At 47.9% G+C, this 11,792-nt stretch overlaps 1 protein-coding gene across 5 annotated transcripts in view; it reads right to left on the reverse strand.

Moving 5' to 3' along the window:
• The window catches only part of STS (steroid sulfatase), a 135,794-nt gene that overhangs the window by 19,535 nt on the left and 104,467 nt on the right, over positions 1-11,792 (reverse strand). The gene's annotated exons all lie outside the window — the stretch shown is intronic.

Genomic DNA, 11,792 nt, shown 5'->3' on the forward strand with positions numbered 1-11,792 from the left:
CCCCACACCCCCAATACAGTCGGCCGAGTATTTTGTGGGATTATTCCCATCGCCAAGTGCAGTGCCCGGACAGCAGACGAGCCCCTGAGATGGCCGTTTCCATCAATGCTTGTCCTTTACAAGCAGAACAGCTTACTGTTTCCTTGAGGAAACGAGCTGTGTCCATTCGAGGTCACTTGCCTATAAGCAGGCAGAGCACGGCAGGGGACAGGGGACTGGACGGCATGGCACGCTAGGCTCCGCGGGGAGGGGCTCTGCAGAGAAGATGCTCTCCAAGGCCTGCAGAGAACGCGCCTGGAGGGACATGGGCAGCGGCTTGCTGGCAAGGAGCTCAGAGAGCCCAAGGGCCGGATCCCCTCAGACCATGCAGGAAGCACAGACACAGATGTACAAGCAGATGCCTGGTTTCCCCCAAAGTCGTTCCCCACAGCTTTGAAACGCGCTGAGCACAGCTGAGCAGCCCAGGTCTAATAACCACTGGATGTCAGGCTGGACAGAAAGGGAGAGAACGGACGTTCGGCTGCTTGAAAATACCTTCTCGGGCTTTAGACGAAGAATGAGATCAAGAGGGAAATGAAGAAAGTGGAAGGAGAAGGCAGATGTGTGGCCGGGAGAGAAGGCAGGAAAACGATGCGTGGTTAAGGCAGGCTGCAAATGCCCCTGAAACGTAAAAAATGGATTGCCACACACAGAGGTTCAAGGGGTCCTGAAGCAAAACTTCCCTTCGTCATGCTGCCTTTTGATGACCACGACCCTGAATTCTGACCATTGCAGAATGAACTGTAGCCCGTGACGGAAGCCTGAACTCGTCGTATAAGATCTTTAAACGTCAGACACGGCATGTTTTTCTATGTACAGACGTCAGGGAAAATTCACACAAGAATTCATATTATAGTCTGCAGTTCCTATGACGGCCTCCACGAGAAGTCAAGAGCATCACACTCAACCTTTTCAACAGGATCGTAAGGTAATTATCTGACAAATACCGTCACGCTCGCATCACGGGTATCCTATTAAAGAATAGGGAAGTTCAACGACTTTGCCCTCATTTAGCCAAGCTGTCCACAGCGGAGTGCCCTACGAGAGGAATCCCAACCTGTGACTTAGTCTGATGATCCGTCTGTGAGATCGAGCACACAGAACTTTCACCTGCTTATTCGTCTACTACAAGATCAGGCTCACAGCATCCCGCCTGCTTATCCCTCTGCTCGATCACACGCACAAGGTGCACCTGTTTACGCTTCTACCAGAGCGAGATGATGGGATTTTCACCTGCTTGTCCAAACTCAGAGAATTTAAACTTGCTTATCCCTCTACCAGATCAGACTCACAGACTTTCATCTACGTGTCCTCCTACTGGGTCAAGCTCACGGGATTTAAACTTGCTTATCCCTCCACTAGATCATGCTCACAGGATTTAAATTTCCTTATCCCTCTACTAGATCAGGCTCATAGACTTTCACCTATGTATCCTCCTACTCGGTCAAGCTCACAGGATTTAAACTTGCTTATCCCTCTCCCAGATTAAACTCACAGACTTTCATCTACCTGTCCTCCTACTGGGCCAAGCTCACAGGATTTAAACTTGCTTATCCCTCTCCTAGATCAAGGTCACAGACTTTCATCTACATGTCCTCCTACTAGGTCAGGTTCACAGGATTTAAACTTGCTTATCCCTCTCCTAGATCAAGGTCACAGACTTTCATCTACATGTCCTCCTACTAGGTCAGGTTCACAGGATTTAAACTTGCTTATCCCTCTCCTAGATCAAGGTCATGGACTTTCATCTATGTGTCCTCCTATAGGGGTCAAGCTCACAGGATCTAAATTTGCTTATCCCTCTCCTAGATCAAGGTCACAGACTTTCATCTATGTGTCTTCCTACTGGGTCAAGCTCACAGGATTTAAACTTGCTTATTCATCTAGTAGATCAAGAGCAAAGACTACCATCTGTTTATTCTTTGAGATCAATCAAAGATTATGCACATGCAATCTTTCTACTAGATGAACCGGATGGTATTTTCACTTGCTTGTCCTACTGGATCAAACTCATAGATTTTTCATATTTATCCTTCTGTATGATTTAACTCATAGGAGATGCACATGCTTTCCTTTTACCAGATGAACCTCATGAAATTTTCACCCATTATTCTACTAGATTAAGCTCATGGAATTTAAAAAAAAAAAATCTATTCTACGAGGTCAAACTCATAGACTTAACTCTGAGTCTTCTTCAAGTTCAAACTCATAGAATATTTGCTGACTATCCTTCTAGATTCATCTCATAGAATTTTTGTTTATCCACCTGTGGGATCAAGTTCAGAATATTTTCATGTGTTTATGCTTCTATGAGATGAATATGTTCTTGTGTATCTTTCTAGATGCACACGACTGTCCTTCTAGATGTACCTCATATAATTTTCAGATGGGTATAATTCTGCAGGATCAAGCTGATAAAGCACGCCACTGACTATCCTTCTACTAGATCAAGTTCATGGAACCTCACCTCTAAATTTATGAACAACAAAGGAAGTTTGCTATATAACATAAAGATATTTATATTTATTGTCCCACTGGTTAACATAAATAAATCGGAAGGTAGACCCAAATACCACAATCATGAAAAAGAATCCTTTAAGAATGTATCATCCGGGTAGAAGGTGGTGTTGCAGATGGGATCCTGAAATGAAAGAGTGCATTCGTGGACAACGTGTAGCTCAGTTAAAGGCGATGTTCCAAGGTTAGTCTCTGGATAAGTAATCGTGGTTATGCAGAGAGTTAACACTGCAGGAAGCTGGGTGCAGGGGAAGCCGTAGCTACCTTTCATATCTCTGTGATTCTGTGAACCTGTACGGATTCCAAAGTACAAGCTATCCTAAACAGAGATGGTATTTGTGTGTTCCCCCAGTTGACTAAGTACTTGGCATCCTCCACATGCCCTCAGGGAAAACGATATGAATTACTTCACAGGGCTTTATACACAGTGTTTGTTTCATTTTTTAAAAGATTTTATTTATTTATTTGAGAGCGAGAGCAAGTGGTGGACAGGGGCACAGGGAAAGGGACAAGCAGACTCGGGGCTGAGCCGGGACTCGAATGCGGGTCTTGATTCCAAGACCTGAGCCAAAGTCATTGACTTTACTGTCTGAGCCACCCGGGTGCCCCATATGTACTGTTTCTAATGGCTCACGTTTAACTGATCACCTACTATGGGATATGTAGCAGGATATGCATTTCATTCACTAAATCCTTACATCCACTTCCCAAGGGCCCTACTGTGTCTTCCCATCTATAGAAGCAAAGTCGGATGGCCTATGATATGCGTCTCATCTCATTAAATCATTACACCTACCCCGCAGGGTGGTGCTACCGTCACTGACCAATTTCTAGATGGGGGCTACCCATCCCTGCTCCTGAGGGGGCTGAGCAGAGTTACGGACTGAAGGTCACTGATCCGGTGAGTCAGGGCACACATACAAATCCAGCTTGGTGCCGCGCTGGGGTCTGTGCATTTGCACGATTCCTCAATCCCCCCTCACCTCTGCTGCAGGAGACAGTCGGCGCTGGCTCGCCTGTGTACCGCTGGAAGAGGACCACAGGTGGGCTGGATTTAGAAGTGCGAAAAGAATACTCTAAACCAAAGTCTTAAGAAAAAACAGGGACACTGAGCACCTTCTTTTACCTTCTCAGCAGTCAACAGATGCATCTTCCATAAGGAAAAAGGCAGTGTCCGAGGACAATCTCCCAGGGCTCCCCGGGTGACAGTAAAGGGAGAGCAGTGACAAATCCACACGTGAGTGGGACTGAGATGGGCCAAACTTCCCCTTCTTGGCTAGAGCTCCCCTGTCTTAGACTAGGACTGCCATGAACACGGGGCACAGACATCTCTTCAGGATTCTGACTTCATTCCCTTTGGACACGTACCCGGAACTGGGACTGTGGGACCAAATGGAAGTTCTGTTTTGTTGTTGTTGTTTTTTGTTTTTTTTTACCAGACACAGAACGATGAACACTGCTAATCGGGAGCAGAGAGTAGACTGGCGGCTGCCACCGGCAGGGGCCTGGGAAACTGGGGGAGGGGGGGGTGTATACTGGTCAAAGGATACAAAGTTTCAGTTATGCAAGATGAATCAGTTCTGGGACCTAATGTGTAACAAGATGACTGCAGTTAAACACGCTACACTGTGTCATGGTATACATGACAGGAGTTGAGAACATATGTCTCAAGTGTTCTCAGCACAACAACAAAAGAAGAGACAAAAATGGTAACTTGTGAAGTGTTCGTTAAATTAACTACCGTGACTGTGGCGATCATTTCACAATGCATACATACACTCCAACATCAAATCGTGTATCTTAAATGTGTACAATTTTTATTACTTATACTTTAGAAGAGCTGAAAAAACCAGCAATGGAAATACTTGCTTTTCCTTCATAAATGAGACTCAGTCTTACCATAGTTTTTGCATCTCTGTTACCATTTCTACAAAGGCCTTTCCTCTTCTCTAGGCATGCGTACACACACACACACACACAAAACGCAGACACTGCCATAGAAATCCACAGGCTCATTGAAGGCACGTATCTATCAGGACTCAAACATCAGGGATCTGTTCTGCTCTAGGAGCTTTGCTGAGATCTTAGACCTCCAGGTGATGGCATCAACATCTCTGAGACATAGAACTGCTTTGTCAACAAAACAACACTCCACCAAAGACCTCGAGAGATCACACCCTGACAGACATTCAAGATGCCCTAGAGAGTTCCAAGCCACAAACAGCTCCCCGACAGCAAGAGCTCCATGTGGGTGCAGGGAAGGGGCTTACCTGTGCTCAGGTATGATGCTCAAAGCACCCTTGAGGAAGGCATGAGACTTCCTTGGCAGCCTGTGGGGTGCACCCCCCAAACCCAGTACCCCCCCGAGCCCGTGCATGTACAGGATGCCAGGACCAGGGACCCTGTCATCCCCAACTATTTTTCGGAAGACACACCCTCCTAGTCCGGATGAGCTATTACACTGTCGGGAAAATACGGACCCCTAAGTCTCACATCGCACACTTCCGAATTTATATTCAGAAACCAGAGACATAGATCAATAAACAGAATCTCGCCCAACTTTCGAAAGCTGTAAAAGGAGTGTTTTTTACAAGAATGGTAAAAGAAGAAAATACTTAAAAATTTTTTAGCAGATGATAAACACATCCGTGTGCACTCTCCCCAGGGAACAACATGTTTGATGAAGTACGATCACACATTTCCAGGCATGTGTTCATGAGCAAATATCCTTACTCGTCAGATGGTGGAACTCGGAGACGCATTCCTCCTGCCGTGTTCCCTGAGAAGGGCCGTGTGCCAGAGGCACCCAGCGGGCTTAAAAAGGACAGCACACACTGCTCCCTTCCCGGGAACTGCTCACAGACGCTCCAACGCCGAGCGCCGTGATTTATGAAGCAATGAGTTACAACGACCAGGAGTCATGATGGAGTGCCCTGGGTTCCAGGAACAATTCAAGCTCCTGGCAGATGTTAACTCATTCCCTCCCCACTGCCCTCGGCCACACAGGTCCCCCGTCTCACAGCTGGCAAATCTCTGCCCAAGCTGATGGGGCAAGTAAGCAACAGCACCAGCTCCAGCTCCAGAATCGGGGCTCCCAAACCCTAGCTTTTCCTGATTCTCAGAATCCCACAGGGAACGCAACGCTGTACAGACACGGATCTCACTCCCCGGAAACGGCACGTTCTCAAGGACAGCTCACAGATCCTTCTGACCGGGAGTCAACAGCGCAGGGGGGCTCCCTCAGAATGCCGGCCCTGACTCAACAGAGGCTTGATTTGGGCTGTGAGGGAGAACTAGGCACAGGGAAGTTGGAAGCAGCTTATAGGACAAAAAAAGACCAACCCGGTAAGAAATCTGGATTTTTTTTTTCCCCCTGAAAATGGGTGAGCAGAGAAAAGGAGCAAAGTCTAAATTTAAAATCTGACCAAGCAATTGTCAAATAATTGTCAAAGTCACCCGTCTCACATCTAGATGGCGCTTTGCCATGATGAGAAGTCACCGAGGTAGGAAGGCTGAGCCCATCAGTCTCTCCAGGCAAGTGCAGAGAAAATTCTACATTTCCTATGAGACTTGTGAGGAACAGCTGCTTCCGAACCAGGCTTCGATTTCTGTCCTTTCTAATGCCGCCACCTGTCAGGTCAAATCACTTCCAGTGGCGAGAGCATATGCCACTCATTCTTGTGCTGGATCTGGGCATAGAGCTTTAGGCAATGCTCTTGTGGCCATTTTTCTCCTGTTGGGCATCTCCCTGTCTGCACAACACGGCTTCTCTGGATGGATGTGAGCCTCAGGGATGTGTAGGAAGGGTGCCGTCTGCATTCAACGCTTTCTCACCCAAGAGGCTATACTTTACTCTCTCCTTCATTAATCCAACCCAGTCGCGAGAGATGATAGGATAAGGATCTGCATTCTATCAACCTATGCTGAGGGCAAAATAAAGACCGAACAGTGTCCGGATGTCTGTGCTCCAAGGAGGGGTAAAACACTGGAAAACACCCTTAAAATGAACTGACACACTTTGAAAAGTTAAGAGGAACTCCTTCAGGAACATGACATCCATCTGCTAAGTCATCTGCGTAGGTGTTGGTCAACGTCTCTCAAGTGCTGTGTAACTCGTTTCCCAACACTCATCTCTGGTGTCCTATCTTGAGGCATCACATCAAGGAATGAGTGTGGCTGTGTTTCAATAAAACTTTATTCACAAAATCAGGCTTCACGCTCCATTTGTGGAACCCTAACGTCACAGCTGGCTAAGCCCTGAATTTAGGTTGTGCGGTCCAGTGAGTGCATCAACCAACCTTATTCCGCCATGGTAAAGCCTACAGTATTGAGAGGAAAAGTCAAAGAGGCTTCTTTGAACAATGCGTTTCGTCACTCACTCAACTGAACACCTTCTTTGTTTCTCCCGCGAGAAGAAAACTAAAGCACCTATCTTGGCCGAAAATGTAAAGTGAACCACATCACACCTTGGTTCAGCTAAGTCTCATGTTAGTGCCCCAGGAAACCGCTCAACCTGTCTAGCCTTCTAGAAAGTTCTATGTCTGGATGTCTGCTTTCCCGGATGTCTCCCAAACCCCAAATGATGCTACACATCCTTGAAAGCCTGGACAACATGATGCCCCTTCTACTGAATTAAGCCTCCTATAACCACCACTGTAGGTGACATTTTCCTACTGTCCACCTCCTTGTGGTATTTCCAGTTGTTTGTTGATGGGATGCCTGACAAGCATGATGATCAATTTTGTGCACCTCTCATCATCCCAGCAGGACCACAATCTTGAAAACAAACTGTCTAATTCAGTCCTAACTCAATAGACGTCCACAGCATCATCCTTTTCAAATTTTAGTGGCCAATCTATATCTTGAATGAATGAAATAATGGATGAATCACTTGTTTGTCCGTTAATATTGCTAGGACTTTTCACTTCTCTCATCAACTGCATTCCAAACGTTCTCTCCTCCAGAGTTTTACCACACTCAGAAGAGAACCTCACACCACGTGTCATCCAGGAAAAGGAGCTCATTACCACGAAATTTCTCAACTCCACCCGCCCAGACCTTGGTTTTTATACCATGACATATCTTTCCCAGCACTTTGCCGCCGTGCAGCCTTAGCCTTCTTCTGCACTGACCGTGCTAGACCACATCACTTCCATCTGCTCTGGCTCAAAAGTGAGTAAATCCAACACGCATCATCCAGCCATGAATCTCACCACCTGATATGGGTTCTGTAACCATGGGCCCAAGCTGCCGTATTTTACTTCATGGTATCTACAGCCATAAGTTCTGCCAAATGAAAGCAGCTCATGAAATCCTTCTATCATGGGACTAAGATGCTAAGCATTCTGCAGGTCTCTTCCCTGCTTAGGGAGACAGTCCCAATCATGCCACATCATGGCACTGCAATGTTCAGGGTGCTTGCTATCCTTGTCCTGTCTACGTTTCTGATCACTGGCTCTGATCATGCAGTGCACCATTGCCCGTCATATCCTTGCCCAAACGCCACCTCTCACATAAACTCTGACACGAGTTGACATCTCCTCAGGAAGACACCAGGCATCAATGAAAAATGGATCTGTTTTCCATAAATCTCAATCTTCTTAGGAAGTTGACCTTCTCAGGGATGCCTTGTGTTAGCTCTCTATGAAAGTTCACCCCGGAACATCACACAGGCTCCAACCTTTCCCATGACCAAGTCCTGCTTACAACAGCCTGCCTCCAGGCACAGACAAATTTCTCAAAAGAATGTGAGGACTTTTCCCCCTCACCGCCCCCCTTTCCATCCATCTGGCTTCTGCCCCCCACCTCTCCACTAAAAATATACTTGTGAGCACCATGTGGTAATGAATGCAATGGACATGGGTCCCCATCTTACTGGCCTTTGTAGCGCCGTACACCATTCATGCTGTTCCCTGAATCTCATCGTCTCCTCGTTCTCTTCTTAGGTCCCAAATCACTCTGTTAACATTGCCTTTACGGTATCGTCATTGTCCACCTCACCCTTTAGGGAAGAGTTCCTCAGGGCATGGTCCTTGACTGTCCTCTTGCACCAAACAATCTCATACACCTCCCCACCTGCCAACCCACTATGGGTCTCTGTCCATGAGTCTTAATTCATCAAGAGATCCTCCATCCGTCTACACAACCACTCAAGCTGAAAACACAGGACACATCATGGATGTCTTGCCTTCTCTCCAATCAACCACCACCAGCTCTGGAGTTACCAAGGTCTTCCAGATCCGTCTTCATGTACTTCACCTCATGAAGTATGTGTCCTTCAAACCCAAGCTCAAGTGTTTGTTTTTCCACTTATGCACTCAGTCAGAAGTAACTTCTGAAACCATGAGGCACTGTTGTAATTCCTGCGGCTATAGAAGTGCGTAAATGACACTTATGTTGTCACAGATACTGTGCCTTTGTGGATGACAGGAACCCCTTGCACGCACTGAGCGCATCTGCCAGCACTTTACAGGCACTGAGTTGTTAATCCTCACCAAATTTCTCCATGATCGTCCTCTAACAACAGCACTATTCCTCCAGGTCTAAAGAGGAGGGACCGACACTCAGTCATTCCTCAGTTGACCCTTACTCGCACACCTCTACCCTGTCCTTATACTGGATTCGGGTGATGTGATATTCTTCTCATGCAATTTTTACTACCCGAATGGCAATGGTTATTTCTAACACGTTCCTACTGGACATGTGACTTGGATGTGGGGGACCTCAGGGGCCACATCACCCGACACTCCCGGTTTACTCTTCCACCTCTAGCAACACGTAGCTGCTCTTGGGCTAACCGTAAGCATCTCCCTCCCGTCTAGAGCAAATTCCTCACTTTTCCTCTCCTTGCCGACACTTCAACGCACCAGCCTGCAGAAGGTCATCTCCCCCTGGGAGGGTCTCAGAAGTCCAGGTTAAGCGGACAACCTCTAACTGCTGGTTCCTGAGAGTTCCCTTCGCAGTCTATGACTCTGAAACTATCTCTGTAGATGTGCGTCTCAACATTAGCACATGAGCTACAAGAGCTCAGGGAGCCCATCTCCTTGGCCTTCACGCCGTAGACGCGAGCCCCCTGCCTGGCGTACGATACGGAGTCAATAAATGAGTGCTGGTTACCGGAATGGAACGGAACAAGCGCACTCAGAAACGAAGACCGCGGGCGATCCTCTTTCAGAGGTGAAAAGGCTGCGGATGCCTCCCGGCACAATAAACACCCACACCAGCAAGACGGGGGCCGCTTTGCCTACTCTGGGGAAGCTGATGAAAATATCTGTCGGAATCTGAAGTCAGAACCTGCACGTTACATAACCACCTTCTAATAAACTCCCAAACCCTGTTGCTGTTGACTTTTGTTGTTGTTGTTCTCCAACAAAAGCAGCAACGGTTCTCTGAAGGTTGTGTTGCTGCATGAGGACACGGCACGCCGAATTCAGGGAGTGTAAGAAGCAGCTCATAAGCCGTACAGGCAGGAGCCCAACTGGTTGTTGGAATCCGCACTCAAGGTCAAGGAGACAGGCCAGGGGTGTCAGGGCCTCAGACGCCGGCATCCGGGAATTTGGAAAATCTTCTCCTGCATGTGCGGAAAGTCTACGTTTGTGAACAGCTCAGGAAAACAGAATTTCCAGCACCCCCACGCTTCCGCAGAGGCCGTCCATAGAGTTAATTTATCCGTTCCATTGACATTTATTCCTTGCCTTTAGGCAGAGTAAAAGGGAGGCGGGGGAGAGCCTCCTTCAGGGTGACCTTGACTGGAGAGAGGAATGGAAACGAAGCCAGAGCTTGTCTAAACTGTTCTCTTCCTGACACTACAGGGAGCTCTCTGCTCTGAAAAAGAGGCTGAAAACTCTAAACTTGACTGTAAGAAAATCTTAGGGAAGTTATTCTGGTTCCTGGGAAAGGAGGGTATTTTAGGAGAAAGGCGGGGAGATACTCAGGTCTGGTACCCGCAGTCGAAGGAAGAGAAATCTGGGACATCTCCACTCTTCGTTCAGCAAGTGTCTACGGAACACCTACCAGGTGGCTATTGCAGCAAAGACACAGACACGTGAATAAGGCACCCCAGATCTCCGCTCCCGTGGGATCTACCTTATAAGGAGGGAGACAGATCACGAGCACATAAATCATAAACAGCCAGCATACCAGACATGCAATCAAGTATACTAAGGAGGTGTGCTGGGTTCTGGCTGAGGGACCCAGAGGGGTCTCACAGAGGCATCATGGGGACGAACGACCCAATCCATGTAAAGACCAAGAGATGAGCCTCCCGCAGAAGGAACTGCCAGTGGAAAGGCCCTAAGGTGGAAACAAGCTTAAAATCTTGGGGGACCCCAGAAAAAAACCAGAAAGTCACGAGGAAGATAAAGCAGCTCTGCGTCATGTCAGTGCTGTGTATCATCAAGATGCAGACTTCACACTTTGCTCTGAGCGTGGGGATAGAGTGTTTTAAGAAAGGAGGAAAAGCCTCAACAAACAGAGAAGGCAGAGATTGGAGTGATGTGTCCACAGGCAAAGGAAAGCCAAAGCCTGCCAGAGACCACCAGAAGGCAAGGAGAGATTCTCCAGTAAAGCCTTCAGAAGGAGCATGGTGCCGCTGACCCCTGATTTAGGACTTCTGGTATCCAGAAGTGAGAGAGAGAGAGTAACTCACTGCTTGGAAGCCATCCACTTTGTGGCCGCCCTAGGAGACGCAACACAGTACAGTGACCGTGCATGCGTACTAAAGTTCAGCCAGTGCCGGGGGGGGAGTGAATCGACAACAAAGAAGCACCAGGCAGACCATCTGGGCCAATGACCAAGCGGTGCTGCTGGCCTGGAGGAGGCTGTAATGGTTGGTGGTGAGACAACGGGGTCGATGGCAGGTATGCTTAGAAGATTAAGTTTACAGGACATGCTGTTGGAGTCTGAGGTACAGAGAAGGTCACGGAAAGAGGCTTTGGGAGTTCCAAGAACCCAGGGGGTTGGATCACTGAATGAAGACAGGTCCAAATCAATGAGACAGGTTAGCCCATGAGACATGTGGTCTTGGGGAAGGAGATCTCTAGAGCAGATATGCTCGTTAGGATGTGTCTACATCCTGTCCCACGTCACCCATATCCCACGTCATGTGGGCAGCCAGATGGAGGAGTCCGGGGTTCCCAGCCAGGGTCAAGGCTGGCTGTGGGGGTCACCAGCAAAGGTCAAGGCTGGCTGTGGGGGTCACCAGCAAAGGTCAAGGCTGGCTGTGGGGGTCACCAGCA

Source organism: Mustela nigripes, chromosome X, assembly GCF_022355385.1.
Source record: "Mustela nigripes isolate SB6536 chromosome X, MUSNIG.SB6536, whole genome shotgun sequence".
Taxonomy (NCBI): domain Eukaryota; kingdom Metazoa; phylum Chordata; class Mammalia; order Carnivora; family Mustelidae; genus Mustela; species Mustela nigripes.